Source organism: Thermobia domestica, chromosome 5 (genome assembly GCF_964235325.1).
Source record: "Thermobia domestica chromosome 5, izTheDome1.hap1.1, whole genome shotgun sequence".
Lineage (NCBI taxonomy): Eukaryota > Metazoa > Arthropoda > Insecta > Zygentoma > Lepismatidae > Thermobia > Thermobia domestica.
In genome coordinates this window covers 246,132,141-246,153,266 of record NC_137458.1, presented here as the reverse complement: position 1 = coordinate 246,153,266, position 21,126 = coordinate 246,132,141, and the positions used below count along the sequence as shown (strand labels likewise).

At 35.9% G+C, this 21,126-nt stretch overlaps 1 protein-coding gene across 4 annotated transcripts in view; it reads right to left on the bottom strand.

The window, feature by feature from the left end:
* Window positions 1–21,126, bottom strand: part of LOC145686514 (synaptotagmin-1-like) — a 103,512-nt gene that overhangs the window by 15,154 nt on the left and 67,232 nt on the right. The window lies entirely within an intron of this gene.

Sequence of the window (21,126 nt, the reverse complement as noted above, 5' to 3'; positions counted from 1 at the left end):
TCTACTATTTCCGGTTTTAGTATTGAATCTGCATAGTTTGGAAGTCTACTATAGTTTCACTATGTAAAAACGAAATTGACTTGTATTTACGAATATTAGATATTTAGATTTGCCAAAATTCATTAAAAAAATAAAATAAAAAAAAGAATAACCAAACAATAGCAGTAAACAGAACGTATGCATTTACAGTTAGAAATGCTACATATTTAAATAAATTGAGTCGAGTATTTGCTTGTTATATAATTATACTAATTACAGTTGAAGAATGAAGACACAATGGCTCAATGAAAGAGTGTTCGACTCTGGTGACAAGATTCTATCCCAGACCACGTTAATTTCAGGTGGACAACATTGTGTCCATGGGATTTCTAAAAATATTTCCATTTCCTCCCACATTCTCATTCTATCACTGCCGTTCATAATTATTCACTTTCATTAGTCATCCGTCTCGTTTAGATGACAGAGCATAACCAACAGGGGCGCCCGAAGAAATTTTTCCTGGGGGGCCATATCCATGGTTGCTATATTACGTCTGGCATTTAATATGCGTGGTTTGCTATATTATGTATAACTTTTCGTGAGTCAAGGGTCCCGGGTCCCCCTTTCCCTCCCCTTCGGGCATCCATGATAACCAGTGGATATAAAACTGATGTTTATTTACAGTTAAAGAGTAATATATTTCTTTTTCAACTTTTATTACGTTTAAATAGATTTTCTGAATTAGTTTTACTCGTAGTTTAATTTTTTGAAACTTGTTTATTAAACTAATATTTTGTGATGAACAAACTCAGTCTAAACCCCTTGTAAGTAGACCTTAAGCGACGCTGTTTTGCATGACATGTGCGCCCGTTTCTTGAAACCAAATTAACCGCAAGGTATTCCTATATTTTCTTTCAATGTGTTTAACAAGATTGAAAAAAAAAAAAAAGTTCTCCTAACATCTGTGTAATGTGTAACAGTTCATTTTGAATAACTTTTCACAAAATTAACCTCCTTTTTGAACGATTGAGGTTAGCCCTACAATTAAAAAAAGAGAAAAGTCCGTACTTGGGTGCAAAGTGATATTGCAGATGCAAAACACACTGTTAAGAAGAACTAACTTCTTTTAAGTGTTTTTAACTTCCCAAAAATAAACCTTGACTTTAATATGGCCCTGAAATTTAGCAAACGTCCTGCTTATATGGTACAATTTATGAACATGTTGTGACTGTTGTGAAGGCTCACTTAATGTTAAGAAAAATGAAAGCAATCTGTTTTACTCGCACGACCTCTGAACGAGGTTCAAGTTAACGAAACAGCCTGTGCGGAAGTAAACTAAAACTGAAAGAATAATTAATTATCTTTGCTAGTCCCCGCGGAAATTTTAAAATAAAACACATTTCCATGATGCCAAACACTTATCGTTTTCATTTTTTGTTATGAATTTACAAATTACATTCATAATTCATCTCATATGGTACGACATATAGATTATTATTATTATTATTATTATTATTATTATTATTATTATTATTATTATTATTATTATTAGAGTTTAACATCCATGGTTATACTCTGAGGCTAAGAGGGACGGTAAGGAACGAAGAAAGTGGGAGGAAATAAAACCCCGAGCAAACCCATACACACGGTATTTGTCCAGCACAAAGCCCACTTGGCTCAAGTTGGGATCGAACAAGGGACTCTACACATCAAAAGTGTGCATAGTACCTCGGAACCATCGCGGCCCCGGTACGACATATAGAGGATAAATTAAAGCGAAGATTAAATAATACTACCGAACTTTCTTGACACACGCAAGAAACAGAACATACTGCAAACGATATGGGTCGCACGGTGGCTCAGTGGTAGAGTAGTAGATGCGTGCGGACCCTGGTTCGATCCACGACCAAGTGAGTTTGTGGAGGACAACAATGACCTCGTGGGTTTTCTTAAGCAACTTCAGTTTCCTCCCACTTTCTCATATATACCAATTCTTCCATCATCATTCACTTGCCTTACTTATCGTCTCTCTCAGCCTAACAGGCATAATCGTGGGACGTTAAACTCAAAGATTTCATTTTATTTTTTGTTTGGTTGCTTCTTTGTATCCACAGGAGACGAATTAGATATTTCCTTCTAATTGTGTAATGAATTATAGACTAGGAATGCAATGTATATACCCGATTGCAATGAAATGAGCTGAGCGAGCTTAAACTACGTAATCAGGAAGCGTTTTTCGGTGATTATTCCTCGATGGTACATCGGATTTTTGATTTCGACCCATGTTCTCACTCAGCACGACATACTCTATCAGCGTGCTAAGTTTGGTTGAGATCGGCCAAACGGTCTAGGAGGAAGCGTTTTTCGGTGATTATTCCTCGATGGTACATCGGATTTTTGATTTCGACCCATGTTGTCACTCAGCACGACATACTCTATCAGCGTGCTAAGTTTGGTTGAGATCGGCCAAACGGTCTAGGAGGAGTTCGCGGACAACCAAACGGCTAACCCGAGTATAAGAGCTTCGCTTCGCTCAGCTCAATTAAACATATATTTCGCAACAAAAGATGACTGAGAAAAGTAGCACTGAAATAAAAATAGATTATTGCAGTTTGACACAGGCGCGGACCCAAGGGGGGGGGTTATATATATAATCGAAAATGGCCGATATTAGTGTCAAATCCATAGTTTTCGGGGTCGCTGAGATGAACAGTGACACTTCCGATACCGTATAAATCAAATTCAGCCTTGTAACTTGGAGGAGGGGGAAGATATACGTATAAAAATGATTGACAATGACCGATATCCGTGTCGAATCCATAGTAAAAATTGACTGACTAACGGAACACATTACTTTTTTTTTTTTTAATTTTAACCGAGCGAAGCGGGTAATGAACGCTAGTTAACAATACAAAAATCCATTCATTACATATAAGTTACAAAAGCATTGTTCAGAGTGAGTCATCATTTGCTAATTATGTAGTGATTTGCAATGACGCGGATATGTATCAACTTTGATAGACCCACAACTCATAAATAAATATTTAAAGGTGTTCCGCAAACATACTCCTTTGTAATCTTAGTACACTTGCTAATAGATGACATAAGCAAGAATATGTGCTTGCAGCCTCTATGTACGAAGAGTTAAAAACGACAGATTTATTTATACAACAAGGTGTGTCGTGAAGTAAGTAATGTGACACCATTATATAACGTTGTGGAAGATCTTAACTTTGTCTTTGTCATGTTTGATCAACAGATGGCAATTTTGTGGTTTCTCACAACTAAATCAATACATTTATGCACGGGCGTCCGAAGCGGGGAGGGGGAGGAGGGCAAAATAGAGAGCCTTGATTCCTTTTTGGAAATGAAATAAAAATTAAATCTTTGAGTTTTACGTCCCATAGTTATGTCGTCTAGACTAAAGGAGACGGTGATGATGAAAATGAATGCAACGATGGAATGAATAAAGTGGGAGGAAACGGGAGAACTACGAGAAAGTCCATGCACACGGTGTTTGTCCTCCACAAAGTCCATTTGGCGCGAGGTGGGATCATGGGTGGACTGGCTATGTAAAAAGGGCGCGGTCACATACTCGGGGAGGGCGCCGTCCATCCGAGGCTTTCGCTTGTATGGAATACCTAATAAAAGGAGGTGCCGGGGGGCTTCTCCCGGAAAATTAGTACACAAAAAACAACAAAAGATCAAGTAGCTATTGCAGTTAATCACGATAGAATTATACAAATTCAGTATTTTCATAAACAAACAAAAAGACTTTGAGTACTAAATATATTAGGCCTATATAAATCTGCACACTTTAACTGAGACTACAAAAATCACACCAGTTGTTTAAATTCTTCGGGTACATTTGTTAACAGCCTAATTATAACTGAAGATTTGAGTTAAATTTGGGGCTTATGCTATTTTTCATACTTCTGTCCTTTTAAAGCTATGTTCATCATAACATTAACTTTTTTCATCTATTTTTAAAACCGTTGATAAAAAGTATACATGAAACATTTACTACAAATTAATAAAAGTAAATTTAGAATTATATACCTACCTAGCCAAAAAAGAAATTCAAAAACAAAACTGGAAAATGAAAGTAAAGTCACTGCTTTATGCTTGAAGGATCTTTTGCATCTCCATGCTTTTCTCACACATTTTGTCAATAATAAGATTGTTGTCTATTTTGGTCAGAATGTCTCTTTCTGAGTTCATCAAGAACAATGATTCCAGATGTTCATCTGTAAGTCTTGAACGGAGTCTTGTTTTTATGTATCTAAGCTTTGAAAATGCTCGCTCACAGGATACTTCTGTTGCCGGTAATGTAAGGAGATACTTATAAGCTTTGAATAATTCTGTATAGAGTCTTGAGTACATATTGTACTGCAGAATCACATCGAAGGCGCACTTAAAGCAAGAATTGCACTTCACTTTATCACATTTTATAGACCTTAACTCCACAATATCGTCAGTTGGCCCCAAATATTCCTCCTCATCCTCCATGAAATCTTCAGAAAACTTGTCCTCTTCAATCGTACGAACCTCAAAAGCTTCTTGATTCTTTTCTTGGTTCTCATAAGGGGATTTTGAAAACTCTTCCCACATTGATGAAAACGAAAGAAGCTCTTCTTTAAGTTTTCCCTCTTCACAATCAGGAATTAATTCAGTGATTCTTTTCAGTGACAACGAAGCCAGACTTAAACTCTTAAACTTCTTAGGATCAAAACACTCTAAATTTAAGTATAAGCTTTGATTTTCAGCAAATCGCTCCTGCATGCTGTTAGAAATTAGGTCTAGAACACAGTTGAAAACGGTTACTTCAAATCTGTATTCACTGTCTTCAATTACTTCATCAGAAGCTGATTCCCCTGCCATTTTCTTTCTTTTTCTACATCTTACCTCAGGCAATTCTGTTTCTATAATAACTTGTTCTAGGCTAGGAACATCTGTAATGAGTCCTTCAATACTATTTGACATTTCTGTTGTAAAGTGTTCTGCTGCTCTATAGACTTTGTCAAACTGGTCCCTAGCTTCTTTCAACTTATTTTGAGTTGAGGATATCAGGCGCCATGCTTGGACATAGTCTAAATTTTTTGTTTGGAAGTAGTCTGATAAAGGTGTGGTATGCTGAAAAATCAATAAAAACATCATAGCCACAATGATAGTCTCAAAGGAGCACAACTTTTGAATGAGAGACATTGCATCATGTCTGACTTTGGAATTGAATTCTTGCGAGTTGCCAATCACACTTAAAGCTGCTACGAGTTCCACATATACTGGTTTTGATTGTCTTGCTCTGGCATCCTTTGAGTCGGGTGCCCAGTAATGAAAGTGTCCAAATATTTTTACAGCAGCGCTGCTGTTACTTCTCCATCGACAGCGGGAGCTCATGTGGTTCGGATTCCACGTTAATCAGTAGGTCCACGTCTCATATAGCCTCACTGCTGAACGGGACGTTAAACTCAAAATCAACTCAACAACTTCTCTATCGAGTTATCCCAATAGCCTCAAGACGGACGCTTGAGTTTTGTTCCAAGTACACCTCAAGTCGTTTGTGGGATTCTTTCAAAAATGTCTGAATTTCCTGGAGAAGCCCAAAGAAAGATATACAAACACCCAAACTCTGGACGGTGTCAGTTATCACCAAGTTCAATACATGTGAATAGCACCATATGTGAATGTGTTTCGGATTGATCTCTTTCAGCTTTGCTGTCACACCTTTATATAGTCCGCTCATATTTGACGCTCCATCAAAAGCGTCTGTCACACATTTTTCGATAGGTATTTTTACTTCAGCCAAAGACTGTTCGAGGTTTTGAGAGAGGTTCTCTCCTGTTGTTGAAATCACATGTTTGAGGGCAATAACTCTTTCCTGAATAAATCCATTGTACACATACCGAAGCACTATGGAGCACTGGTCATATGAGGAGACATCTAGGGTTGTGTCCATCATGACAGAAAAAAACTCCAGCTTGGTTAACTTCTTTGGCAATTGCTGTTTTGATTTCAAGTGCAATTAAGTTAACAATATTCATCACAGTTGTTTTACTTAAGAAAATAGCAGTGCTTCCCCTTCCGAATTTCCTGTTACCACTTTCTTGCCTCTTCAACAGTAGTTCTTCGCTTTTTTTTTTTCAGAGACTTTCTTTAGGTGAGAATAAAGATTATCATTGTGCTTTGCTAATAATAACAGTATTGCTAGGAAATTTCCATGATTTGGTGTAGGATCATTCAAATTGTAAGCAGCTTCAGTTTTGTTCCTTAATGCCAATCCTTGTTTCCCAATCAGTTTTATGACTTCAATTATAGCCATGACAACTGATTTCCTCTCTAGTACTTCTGATTGTCTTTTACTTAATTGTGTTTGAAACAACAAGCATTCCACGGTCTCTTTCCTTTTGAATCTTAAAGTTGAGTTTGTACAGTCACTATGAGCTTTTGAATTCTCGTGTTCAATAATTCTTTGTGTTAAACGTCTCCATTCATTAAAACCTGTACAAAATACTGATTTTCCGTTACTGAAAGCTAGGCAAACACTGCAGTACAAACACTGATTTCCACGGTTGTACGACAACCATTGGCGACTGATATTTTCTTCTTCACTAAAAAAAAAAAAAAAAAAAAAAAAAAAAAAAAAAAAAAGTTTATTGAAAATGGGAAGTTTTTTTTCAAGTAACTCGTCATCTGATGGAAGCACTGGATGATGAAAAAAAAAAAAAAAAAAAAGAAGCTTAAGTCACTTTTAATTGGAGGTCTGAAGAAATCAATATTACACCTCCCTAAAGAATCTTGATTATTACTTTCTGCACACATTTTATCAGATCGAGATTCCTCAGACACAGGCTGTACCACGTCCACAAAGTTATCTAAAGAATCTTCATCCTGAATTTCGGTCAACATTTTTTTAGAACCATAGTCCGATAGTTCAGGAACCGCCTCCACGTGCGAGCAGGATTTAGAAACAGAAACTTCCTTTTTCCCATCGTCACCGTTTTCTAAATTAGGATCAGGTTGAAATTCACATTCCTCGAATGTATGAGATTGAGGTTCCTTCTCCAACGTATTTTCAGATTCAGATTTTGCCAAAAATGCAATAATTTTAGTGCATGAAAGGGCACATTCTTCACGCTTTTTAGCTTCTTTCATCAAACGATATTCATGTTCTGATTTTCTTTTCTTTGCTCCTAAGTTTTCTGAATTTCCTTTTTGCCTTTTATCTTCAATTTTTCAACTAGAAAAGGAGGCAAGATTGATTGTCGTCATGCGATAATTATGACATTTTTCGAAAATTTTTATTGTGATAATTTTTTAACTGCTCCAGATTTTGAAATTTTGGTCCGTGGAAAATGTTCTGATTTTAAAAACAACTTACAATAAATTTATAAGCTTTAAGTTATGTGATTTTACTCAAATACTCATGTAAACCAATCAAACATTTTAACAAAAAAAAAAAAAAAAAAGTTTGGGTAAAAAAACCAATTTGAAAAATGTTTCAAATGGAAAATTTACTCCTAGCTTCTTCCATGGCTAAAGCAGTTCAGAAGTATCACAATAGAAATCCACTGCCAATGCAAACAAATTTACTTTGTTATTTTTTATTTTTATGTGGGCCCGTTTAATTACTTTAGCTACGGTGCATTTATTGTGTGAAACTTATTTTATGACATTATAATAATTAATGTATTAACTAGATGTGCTTAACGCTAACATTAGCCAGGGTGTGGGTTGAGACCCAACAAATTTGTCTTTTTTTTTTTTTTTTTTTTAAAAAAAAACCTTTCCTAACAACCGACAAAAAATCTGAAAATTTTGGTATTGTCAGGTTTCAACTCATTGATGATACAGCATACTTGGTTTATTTTTAATGTTTATCTTTTAATAATTATAAATTAAATAATGCTAGAAATGTGCTTTTTTAGTAGTAAAAGATTATATACAGAAATATGTAAATGTTAGGGAGCTGAGCCCCACTTCCATCTTATCACAACTGAAATGTCGCAGAAAGGTGCCTTCGTGCATATAGTATACTATACTAAACTGCTTTTGACCTGTTTAGTTATTTTTTTAATAAAAAGATAATAAAACAAATAAGTTATAGTCACTGGCATTGATAAAAAAAAATCGTCTACAACTATATAAATACATATAGCTGGTAACATTTTGATGGAGAACACTAATGGAATAGAACAAAACTTTGTGATGTCTTAGACCCCCGAAGTAATTATAGAACAATATAAAATAGTTAAATAAAACACAATATGAAATAACTGTTAGAACACTGCATCTCATAATGTAAACAATTTCTACCGGATACCAAGAGCAATAACGTTTAAGTCGTATCGTAGGCTGAAAAGTTTGCTTAGAAAAATCAAGAAAAAATGAATTGATTACTCGGAACATGTGTAGTCTACCTCTTAGTAATACTTGTTGTTAAGTAAAATAGGCGTAAATAATAACCCAAGTGTGCCATTCCGCCAAATAATCACTTGCGCCGCTACATATAGTTCCCAAGTTCCATGAAACACCACTTAAAACAAGGATATTATAAATAGAGGATCTGCCCATATGTATCTTCATTCTATTAAATTGGTGAAGCCAAAAAGCAACCGAGCATCGGCACGTCTGATTGGCTACTCTCGTTTCTGCCATCGTCTGATTGGCTACTTTCGTTTCCGCCATGATTGTTGGCTCAAAACTTTGCGCTCCTATTGAGCGGAGTGGGCAGAGTAGGGGTGGCGAAACTGTGACGTATGGCTTCAAGATTTTGTTGTAAGGGCAGATCCTCTATTTTATAGGATCCTTGACTTAAAACCAACAATTACAATACATTTCTCCACTGAAATTATTTCATTTCCTAATTTCACTTCTTCTTCTCCACAAACCCATTATTTCTCCGGTCAAGGGTCAATTTTCTAAAGTTGATGAGCTCGTTCAGCACTTCACCCCTCTTAATCATTAACTAAAATGAACCTTTGCACTCCAAATTTGATAAGGTTGTATAGCCACTTATCAGCGAAAATAACAATATTACATTGTACTTAACAATGTACTTACCAAGTCGTATCAAAGTCTATTAATATATTAAAAAGTTTCTTCATAAGTCACAAAATATCATTTTAAAATCATTCTTTGATTCGTGACCGCCCTTCCAAGCCATTTGATGTGCATGTTAATCACAAACGGTATACAGTTTTTGCAGCATTCTCACTTGTCCAAAGTTACAGTACAAATTTTGCAAGTATTATATTCTATATACATTATGTATTTGGGCATCATATACTTTTGTATATGAATACTTTTTCAATGAGCATATATACGTAAAATAATTATCTACTATATTATAAAGAAATGAAGCAAAATAATTTAGATTTGGTAGGCGTTTGTGAAGTTAGATGGGAAGATAATGGGGTATTGAACAGCGGAGAATATAGAATGTTTTATTCAGGTAATGAAAAGGGCGGTCATAATGGCGTAGGAATAATTCTTGGAAAGCGCTTAAAGAAGAAGGTAGTGAAAGTAGAATTTATTGATGATAGAGTTATGATGTTAAGACTTAAAGGAAAAACGAAGGATCTAGTGGTGATACAGACAGATGCACCGACGACATCGCATGCAACTGAAGAAGTAGAGGAAAATTATGAGAAAATAGAAGAAATTATAGATAGGGAGAAGAAAGATACATGCATAATTCTAATGGTAGATTTAAATGAAGTTGTGGGAGAAAAACAGGAAGGTAGTATCGCAGGTAGTATGGTTCAGGCGAAAGAAATGAAAGGGGAGAGGGACTGGTGAATTCCTGTAGACAGAATTCACTAGTAATTGGGAACACTTGGTTCAATAAGCACAAGAGAAGAAGATATACATGGAAATCACCAATAGACGGCGGAAGATATCAGATAGACTATGTTATGATTCAGGACAGGTATCGGAATAGCTTAAAGAACGCGAAGACCCTTCCTGGGGCTGATATTTTCTCTGATCATAATCTTGTGCTGGCCGAAGTAGATATTCAACTGAAAAATGTAGGCAGAAGAAAAGTAGGTAACAAAGTGTTGAATACTGAAAAGTTGAAAAACGAGGAAATAAGAAATCTTTTCGTTAAAAAAAAAAATCGAAGAAAAATGTTCAAACGAGGAAAGAATAGGTTCAGGTTGTAACGCACGGTGGGAACATATTAAACGTTGCTTACAGCAGGCTGCAGAAGAAGTAGTAGGTTACCGCGAACAAAAAACTGCTAAGAAACCATGGATTACAGAGCAGATGTTACAGAAAATGAGGGAGAGGAAGATGTGCAAACAGGTTGATACAGAAGAGGGCAGAAAGATGTATAGAAAGTTAAATAATGAATTACGAAGAGAAACAGACAGAGCGAGGGAAGAGTTTTACAAAAGAAAATGCGAGGACATAGAAAAATTAGAAAGAGTTGGGAAATATGAGAAAATGTACAAGGAGGTGAAATCTATGGAATTTCGGAGGAAACAAGGGGGTATTATGATGGCAGTAGAAAATAAGAATGGGAAGGTAGTCAGCGAGAGAAATGAGGTCATAGGAAGGTGGAAAGAATACGTTGAAGACTTATATGAGAGTAGGGATAGACCGTGTAGCCTAAATGTTGAAGTAGAAAATGAAGTATGCGAGGATGATAAAGGATTTAGTATTCTTAGGGGGTAGTTTGAAAAGGCTATATCCGAGATTAGGAATGGAAAGACAAAAGGAATAGATAACATACCAATCGAATTCATTAAAAGGGAAAGAAAGAATTGTTCCGACTATGCAATGAAATATATGAAACAGGAGAATGGCCAAAAGACTTTCTGAAAACGATAATGATACCGATGGCTAAGAAATCGAACCCAAAGAGATGTGAGGATTATAAAACTATTAGTCTCATATCTCATGCAGCTAAAATTCTGCTCCGAATATTGAACAGAAGGTTATATGATAAAAACAAATAAAGAAGTTGAGGAGGAGCAGTTCGGGTTCAGAAGAAGCAAGGGCACAAGAGATGCAATTGGATTATTAAGGGCGTTCGGTGAAAGATTTATAGAAAAAGGGAAAGAGGTGTATGTTATATTTATTGATCTAGAAAAGGCTTTTGACCGCGTGAATTGGGAATTATTGTTGGGAGTTCTAACGAAGATAGGGTTGGAATGGAAAGATAGAAGACTTATAAGAAACTTATACATGAACCAACAAGTAAGGGTTAGGATAGGGGAAGAACTGACGGAAGAGAGTGCAATTGGAAGGAGAGTGTGACAAGGATGCTGCCTCTCGCCAACACTATTTAATGTCTATCTAGAAGAGATAGTGAAAAAGAGTTTACATGATGATGATGGCATTTCGGTAGGAGGTAGAATGATTAGATGCATAAGATTTGCAGACGATATGGCGCTTGTTGCAGAATCTGAAAAGAAAATCAATAAAATGTTAGAAAAAATGAGAAAGGGCTTTGAAGAATATGGGATGAAAATAAATGTTAGAAAGACAAAAGCCATGGTGATTGGAACGAAGGGGTCTGTGTCAAATATAAAAGTAGGAGGGGAGAAAATAGAACAAGTGAATAGTTTTCGATATCTGGATAGTATTCTTAGTAATAACATGAAGTGCGAACGTGAAATAAAAGCAAGGATAGGAATGGCGAAAGAAGCCTTTAGGAGGAAGAAAAGTCTGTTTTGTGGGACCTTGAACAAAGAGTTGAGAAAAAGACTCATAAAATACTTTGTGTGGAGTGTTGTACTGTATGGGGCGGAAACGTGGACATTACGTAAAGGTGATGAAAATCGACTGGAAGCCTTCGAAATGTAGGTGTGGAGAAGAATGGAAAGAATTAGTTGGGTCGAGCGCAAAACGAATGAGAGTGTTAGAAATGGTGGGTGAGAAAAGAACACTTTTAGATATTATTAGGAAGAGGGAGAGAAACTGGTTGGGATATTGCCTAAGAAGAGATTGTATCATGAGGGACGTCCTAGAGGGTATGGTGGCGGGAAAAAGAGGGAGGGGGCGAAGGAGACTACAATTAATGGATGATATAAAAACAGAAAGATCATACGCGCAGACGAAGAAGTTAGCAGAGGACCGTGGAGCATGGAAGCTTCTCAGCTGCGGCATGTGACCTGCCAATAAAGGCAGAATACCTATGATGATGATGATGATGACTATATTATAAATGCCATCGTATGTTTGCATGTATGTATGTATGTGTGTATGTATGTATGAGTATGTTCCACATCCCCTCCTAGACGGTTCAACCGATTTTGAGCAAACTTGGCATAATAAACTATTCTTTGATACCAGGTAATCAACATTGTCGTGGTTAGCAACCCCCAACTCTCCCCTTTGCAAAGGGGGAGAAGGTGGAAACTTGAACCCAATGCTATTTAAATGGGGGTTATAACAGTAGGAATGGTTTTAATGGTATAACGTAAGAACGAGAAAAATAATTTTAACGAAATTTTGGAAACATATAGGTTATAGTGTGACATAAAACAGCCTTGGTATATAACGCCACTAGCGCCCCTAACGGCGGGAGTGGGAGGGAGAGACATGTAAAAATGATTCAAAATGACCGAGATTAGAGTCAAATCAATATATTTCGAAGTCGCTGAGATCATTAATGGTACCACCAAAGCCTAAAACAGAAAGGGCAAGGCCGTAGGCCGAGTAAAGACGGGATCTGGGGGCGGAGCAGTGGGGGTGGTAGGGTTGATATATAAAAATCATCCAAAATGACCTACATTAGAGTCAAATCTATAAATTTCAGGGTCCCTATTATCATTATAATGACATTCCCAAAGCCAAAAACAGAAAGAGCGAGGCAGCAGGCAGAGCAAATACTGGGATTTGAGGCGGAGCGTGAGGTTGGTAAGGGTGATATGTAAAAATTGTCCAAAATGATCGATATTAGAGTCAAATCTATATATTTAGGAGTAAATCTAATATCATTAATAGCATTCCCAAGTCGAAAACAGAAAGAGCGAAGCCGCAGGCCGAGCAAATACCGGGGTCCGAGGTGGAGCCCTAGCTGGCCAAAGGCTAGCGAATTTATAAAATAATTATGTAGCTTTATTATTTTTTTTTAAATTGTGTTCAGAGAGGAAACTGTGTGCCTTTCCGAGGCTAAGACGGGTCTTAGCCCCTTCCGAGGAGGGCGCAAAGGCACTGATGTGAGAAGGGCGCAGCGGCCATCGGGCCGGTACTTGATTATGGCCAGTCCACCCCTGGGTGGGATCGAACTAGGAACCCAAGTACCAAACTCCTTCCTGGAATTGAAGTGAATCAATAATTTGAATTAAGTTTCCGGGCAATGTGTTCTAAATTTAATTCTCCAGTATTTATTTATTTACGTTTCCAACTTATGCTGTAAAAATACCTGTTATACAACAGTAGATGGTCAGCAAAATACAAGAACGTTTGTGTTTTTTTCTGAAAATTATGCCTTCGCTCTTAAACAATTAATTGCAACTAAAGTTGCCGTGTCAATTTTTGTTAACACTGAAGTTTACGCACATACTTCCTTTATATTTTATCTTACTTCCGTCCATTAATCTCTTATATCCCTGGTGGAAAGTTGGCTTCACATTAGGAAAGTTCTAGGTACAAACCCTGCGGCCAACTATCGTGAACAGGTTTTTCTCAGTAACACCAGATAAATACCGAGATGGTATCATATAAATCAGCAGCTGGGCGACCCATTTCAAAGTTCTTTCCCTTCCACTATCCTGAGCTGACCCCTAGATGTCAAGAGACTACAATTAAAGTTAAAAGGCCAAAAGACCATGGGATTGTAAATTTTGCTCTTCCAAGTGAAAAATCCTGAGGACACCCATGCCTGCAGGAAAAGTTTTACGGCTCTGGTCTACATTGTATCAAAGTTTCAAGGATCTACTATATAATCAACTAAGCACTGAGAATGTCCCCACCGACTCAGGTGGAAGTAAATACTTCATAGTTACGTCGTGCGATGTCGTCACTGTGAGTAGCAAACTTAAATGGTCCAGAGTTTCGCCGCACGGTTCCTCTACTGTCAGAAGTAAACGTAAATGGTCCAGGGAAATTACAGTTGCCGATTTATTACAATATACGAGATGCTGGAGACCACTCTTGAGATCTACATTTTTTACTAATTCTTATTCTAACTACAATGAACACATGTAAACACATGGTTTATTCAAAAATTTCGTATTATAATTCAGCTGGAATTTTCATTTAAGACTGAATATTGTAAAATCACTAATAACTAACACGAGAGGCTAGGATCCTTCAGGCACTTGGGGCTTATTCCTTTTGTGCACAGTCAGCTGCAAAAGTCTCTCTCTCCTGACTGCTATAACTACATTAAGTGGGGCATAGTACTTTCGCTGCTATCACAAACATCTCGATAGATGCAGCCCAATGTACACCTAGCATTTCAACCAGCAAACGACAGTTGGTGGAATTTATGCACGAAAACATTCTCCACTTTAAGATTAATTTCTTTTTTTGGCGACGTGTTGTCAAATTAGTGCTATATATATATATATATATATATCATTGATATTGTAATTCGTTGTATGCATAATGTATTAGATTAGTGCATAAATTCGTAAAATTTTTGTTTCTCTTGTTGGTACTTCGGTTACTATGAGTTTATTTATCGATTGTCATGTTTGTTTTGAAGTTCAATTGTTGTGCTTGATTTTGCATATTGCGTTTTTTTTTTTTTTTCATTTTTGTAGATAGTGAGTAGAGGCGTGGACGTTAGAAAATGGGTGTCAAGTGGAGAAAGTTGAACATTGCTGACACATTCTTCTCTTTCCGACGTATTCTGCCTTTCTGCAGGTCCCGGGACTAATGAGTACTTTTTTTTTTTCTTTCTTTCTTGATGTTTCGGCGTGGAAATGTTCCTTCTACGTTTCTCGATCTTCAGCTTCCTCTTTTAACTCCCAATATTTTCTTCTACTTTTCAAATAATCGTAGAGATGCAAGGGCTCGGAAAAAAACCGGCTTTTTTGGAAAAAAAACTCGGTTTTTTCTACTTTGCTTTTTTGCTTGGGAAATTTTGGGCTTTTTTCAAAATTCTGCTTTAAATCGATAAAGCAGACTTTGTTTCGCTTCTCTATAACACAGAAAGTCATTTAATTAGTGGTTGATGCCGATAATAATATAAAACCTCGAAAGTAAACCATGAATTTCGAAAAGATATTTTAAACAATTTTACTTCAACATTTTTACATTATGAATTCCAAAGGATTAACCAATGTATATAATAAACACATTTTAACCTCCTATATACAAAAGTAAGCAGAGTTGGCAAGAACCATGGTTGTTTCTAAAAATGTCAAAAACCCGTTTTGGGGGGGCAGTTTAAACCAGGCTTTTTTGGGGTTTAAACCAGATTTTTTGATTTATATATTTTGCTTTATGTATTTGTATTACATATTCACAGAAATAAGTTTGTTTCGCATTGGTGTTGTTATTCAACAACGGGGTTATGCTGGAAGAGGTCCCATAAGCTTAAAGAAGTCCGGTCAGTAAATTTCTTAAATTGAGAAACTCCCGCCCTAGCCATCGGGAAAATCCCGTCATTCTTTTAAATGTAAAACAATAACGGGAAAATCCTGTAAAATTTAATTTGCATGTAAAATTTAAAGGTCAACGTATTATAATCAGTACGCTAAAACTGAGTGACACACAATCATAGTCAACGTCTTGCGAATAAAATCAGAAAAATAAACACACTACTGAACAAGACTGCACTTATTTAATATAAAAACACATTTACACCTGACGTTTCGATCTTCTATCCAAGATCCTCATCAGACGTGAGTGTACGTCTGATGAGGATCTTGGATAGAAGATCGAAACGTCAGGTGTAAATGTGTTTTTATATTAAATAAGTGCAGTCTTGTTCAGCAGTGTGTTTATTTTTCTAAAACTGAGGTATTAAATTACAAATTTAGTATGTAGGTATCATTGAAAGTCCAATCCAAGCTAATGTTGGAAGCTAAGTAGGCAATCGATAAATTTTACCAATTTTAATCAATATATTTAAGCAACCTTCGCTTCTTTATAAAACAACAGGCATGCAGAAATATATAATTTGGTTTCGTTTTGTATGTTTAGGCTTAACATCCTTACGTGATACCGAGGTTATCAAGGAGAAGACTTTCGCTTAAAGTGACATCCGAAAGAGTACTTGGTTTACACATGAAAGAAGGGTTGTGGTTCGACCGAGAATTGAACATGGGACACCTTGATTAAAAGGTGAAAAGGAAATAAGACTAATGCAGATGGTTTGACATGTGAAACGTCACTATGAAGTTCACACGATTCGCATTTTTGTTCTTTTAATTTTTTTAGTTTAAACCAGTTATTTTTTTTAAAAAAAAACAGCTGGTGTAAACGAGCCAACCCTAAGAGTAAAAACTTCTTTCAAAAAATACACAAATAACTAGCAAGATTGTATGTAGTATTTTTACTTCAAAATATTCCATACCCTCTTTTTGAAAAAAAATAAAATTAAAATAAAACATAAGAGAAATACTTAGATTTGTATGATACAATTAAAGGCTGCACATGGTTCTGTATATTCTTGAAATTCTACAGTCAAGTTTTTTATAACCACCATCAAGGGCGCCCATCAGGGGGGTTAAGGGGGCGCTTGCCCCCCCTAGAGGAAAATGTACTTCAGAATATTGAAAATCCAATAGGATTTTTACATTACTTACAGCAAAATTTGAAACTATTTTTGAAACGTCGCTTATACTTCCCCTCCTTGGAAACCACAACATGGGCGCCCTTGACCACCATCACGGTTTACCCAGTCCTCAAGTTTTCTGAATTTTTAACAAGAGGGATTCAACATATCATTACGGAACAAAAAAAAAAAAAAAAAAAAAGACTACGGAATATATTTAAGTTAAGCTAAATACAACTGCACAACAAACGTGACTGAGTGGTTGGCTTTTGCGCTTCTATCGGGAAGTCCGGGATTCAACCCAGCATTCGACCATTCTGACAAAGCCTTCCTTCATTCCATCTGAGAATGTAGAAATAGTGCGTGTACTGGCCGACTAGGAGTGTAGGAGTTGGCCGACTTCCTTTCTTATTGTTTTTAAATCGTTATTATTACTAATTACCAGCAGTGACGGTTTTGCGAAGGTTAGAGGATCGGTCTTTCGGACTGAAGCCTGTTCTCCAAAGTTGTGGAATGTCTAAAACGAACAAAATATCTATTAGTTATGCCTTTACTCATAAACTTTAAGCTCCCGTCAAATAAAAATTACGAATATTTAGAAAAACTAAACATTAGTAGTAAGAAAACCCCTCCCAAAACACTTTTTTAAATTCGCCACTGATTCTCAGTATAAAATGATCTTCAAGGTTGTATCCGGAAGATTATTGCTAAACATATAAACGAAACGAAATATTAGTTATGCCTGTACTCATAAACTTCAAGCACCTCCCAAATAAAATTAGGACTTTTTAGAAAACGAAACATTCAGAGAAACCCCTCCCAAAGTACTTTTCTAAATCCGCTATTGATTATTTGTATAAATTGGTATTCAAGGTTGTATCTGGAAAATTATTGCTAAATCATTGCACAACTACAGTATAACAGAAATGTGGAAATACGGTTTGACGGACATATTGAAAAACGTATGCTTTGACGGATATATAGAAAAACGTAAGTTTAACTTTCGTGCTAGAAGCTGGAGTACTAAGCTCTTAGAAATGAAACACGGATGACAAACTAAAATGATCTAGAGAAGGAAAAAAATGTCGATAACTCAAAAGTTAAAATAAAGTTAAATAACCTGTAAAATTGCCCTCAAATACTACATTTTTCATGTTAGCTTTAATTCGTAAAATATGTGCTCCATCCATCTTGATGGTGAATTACAGAGCTAAATATGGCATTCAGGTCGTGGAAATCTTATCTAACTATAGAATATACTATAAGAAAGCTATTTGGATAGAAAAATCATGAAAATGAAAAAAGCCAAAATTTCCAAAATTCTCGGTTTTTTTCCAAAAAAGCCGGCTTTTTATGTGAAAAAAACCATCGATTCAAAAAAGCCGGCTTTTTTGCATCTCTAAATAATCGATCAGTTGTGTTCTTCTTCCAATCCTTCGCTTTTCATCCATCTTTCTTTCTATAGTGGTATGAAGACGACAATTTCTTCGCAAGATGTGTCCAGTTGAATCCAATCCTTCGAAAGGTGTGTGGCCTTCCTACGAAGAATATTGGCTAGAAGTGTTCTCCCCTAGATCCGTTTTAAAACATCTTCGTTTGTTGCTCTCTTTCTCTATTTTATCTTCTCCATTTTCCTCCAACATCACATTTCGAAACTCTCTAAATATTTCTTCTCTAACTTTCGTAATGTCCAAGTCTCTTAACCATGTAGTCCAATGATCCATTTGACCAACTTCTTCCTAAGTCCAATATTGAGCCTGCTAGTTAAGAGTGATCTTTTCTTGTTGAATGCTTCTTTGGATATGATAATTCTTGACCTGATCTCGCCAAAATACTTCTCAGATACTTGAAATTATCAATCTCTTAAAGTTCTCTTTGTTCTACTCTGACCTATAAGAGTGCGTTTCCCACGGGATGTGAAAAATCCCTTTCTGAATGTAAATTCCTTCTAACTAGTTTTTGGCCAAACAGGAATCGGCACAAAAGAAATTCATATTTCGTGAACATTATCGACTGCCTAGATACAGGCCCGTATCCACGGGGGGCTAGGGGGCCGCCCCCCCTAAACTTTGGCTGGCCCCCTAAAACTTTCACAGTAGACTTACAAATGAACTATAATATGGTGATGAAGTATAATATGATTGGGTCCGGCCCCCCCTAACTTCTACCGCCCCCCCCCCTAAATTTTTGGGCTGGCTACGGGCCTGCCTAGATATACAATACTTTGGTAGGTTAAGGTGTTCGGCAAAACAAGGAGCAACCGTTCTTATGTTACATAGAATACTAGTACTTATTGGCTTTTCCTTCTGCCAGAAATTGTACAGGATTGCTAGCGCTTTAATACTGGCCGATTTCTTGTTTTCCATCTAATAACAATAAATAATAATAATGACAATAATTGTAAGTTATTCAAAAGTGAACGTGTTAACAATAGTGAAAATTCTACTTAAAATTAATATTTATTATTCTTTCGAAATTGCACATCTGGCTTATTGTAATCCTCATAATTCAGAAGATATGTTCCACGTTCGTCTTTGTACACATGAGAACCCTATTGCTGTTACTAGTTAAAAAAAAAAAAAAAAAAAAAAAAAACTAATTTCTTATAATTGAAAATACACTGAAGAATTCGTATGAAACAACTTCTAAAATACCAGGAAATTATTTAGCTAAATACGGAAATATAATTGTGTAGTAATTAAGTTAATCTTTATTCACAGCAAATTATAAATAGAAAAAGAAAGTTTGCAATGAACTTCTAGTGACAACTAATACCTACTTGACTCTAATATTGGCCCATACATAAATAGAAATCCCGTGAACTTTTCATATTTTATAATTCACATTTCACTACTTATAATTAAATACAGATATCATCAAATCACATTCTAAACATCTTTTCTGGGCCAACTAAGTATGCGGTTATACCACAAATCAAAACAGGACGGTAATTCAAATATTTGTAGGAATTAGTTTTGCAAACACCAGCAAAGAACAATTTGAAATAAAATAAAAGTATCCATTAAACCAGTGGCGGATCCAGGGGGGTGATCGTCCCCCAGAAGAGGGAAGTTTTTTTATTTTATATATAAATAAAACCCATCCCAGAGTTTGAAGCTCTTTAAAAGTAGCTCTAAGTAGCAGTATTACAGCCCACCGCCCCTCCAGAAGTCCGTCCTGGGTCCGCCCCTGCATTAAACTATGCTTGTTCCATTGATAATTATCTGTTGTGAAGATATGTGCAATAATATGTGCATTGAATTGAAAAAAAAATTACATTTCTATTCACCAACTCTGCGTTCTTCCAAAATATTAATGATTTAGAAATGTAATAAAATATCGTGCAATGTTCGGAAATATAGTCATTTTATTGTCTGGAAGGAAAGACGAAAAGAAAACTAACCACGAATTATGTTTCTTTTCCATTCCTTCAAAATTCCACTTCTACCTTGTAAAAATAATCTAAAATGCACTATTAAACCCCAAAAACTTCACATTCACTTCAATTTTGAAGAATCTTTCGATCAAAATAATGTTTCAGCTTACAGTATTATCCAAGGAAAGTTGACTGATCAGCATGTACTAAATACTCAGATGAAATAAGTTATATCACTGATGAAATCCTAGCATATTTGCTCACAAGAATTTAGAGGTATTTTTGCACTTGAGATATTCTTCCAATTGTTTAATTAGTGGATTTCCTTCCTCAATTTCAGTTCAATACTTCCTTTTTGTATTTGTTAATTAAACTTCAGGTGTATAATACCTTGCTTCTGCCAAAAGCGGCATTCTAGCAAAATCTATGCAGAACCGGAAATTTCTTAAGACTGACTTCCATTTAAAATTACCATCAAGTACCTAATCTCAACCCCAGACATCAGCAAATCAGGGGTTCACACGCCTGCTCCCATGGCAACGTTACATTAAAACATGGGAAAGTAAACATATAGAAGACTATGAATATAGTCTGCCTATTTTTAATAATTATGGAAGTTTCTGAGTGAATAATTTTGAAAATATTTATTCCATTTAACGAACTCGAATATTTAGAACATCACAATATTAAAATAATCTAAATTCAAATAATTTAGAAGAATTTCCACAAATATATGTATTTAAATGGGTAACAAACTTGATATCACTACGCCCATATGCACTTTTGGATTGTGTACGCGTGGCTTCCTTTACGCTGCTAAAGACCGCCATTCACAGTTTCTGGAATTCGAAATAGGACCTCTTGAAATTTGGCTTTTGCGTGATTTTGGACAGCCCTAGCTCTGAAACTATGCACTTTTCGCCATAGGTCCATATGAACTCTTTCTCTTATTTCGGTGTGGGGAATCACGTCTTACAGTTTGTCGGTATAGTTCATTAACACCCTGTATAACTAGTAAGAGAAAGACATGACTAATAGACGTGAACGAAAATTTAGAAAAATTGAATAAATATTAATAATTTATGAAATT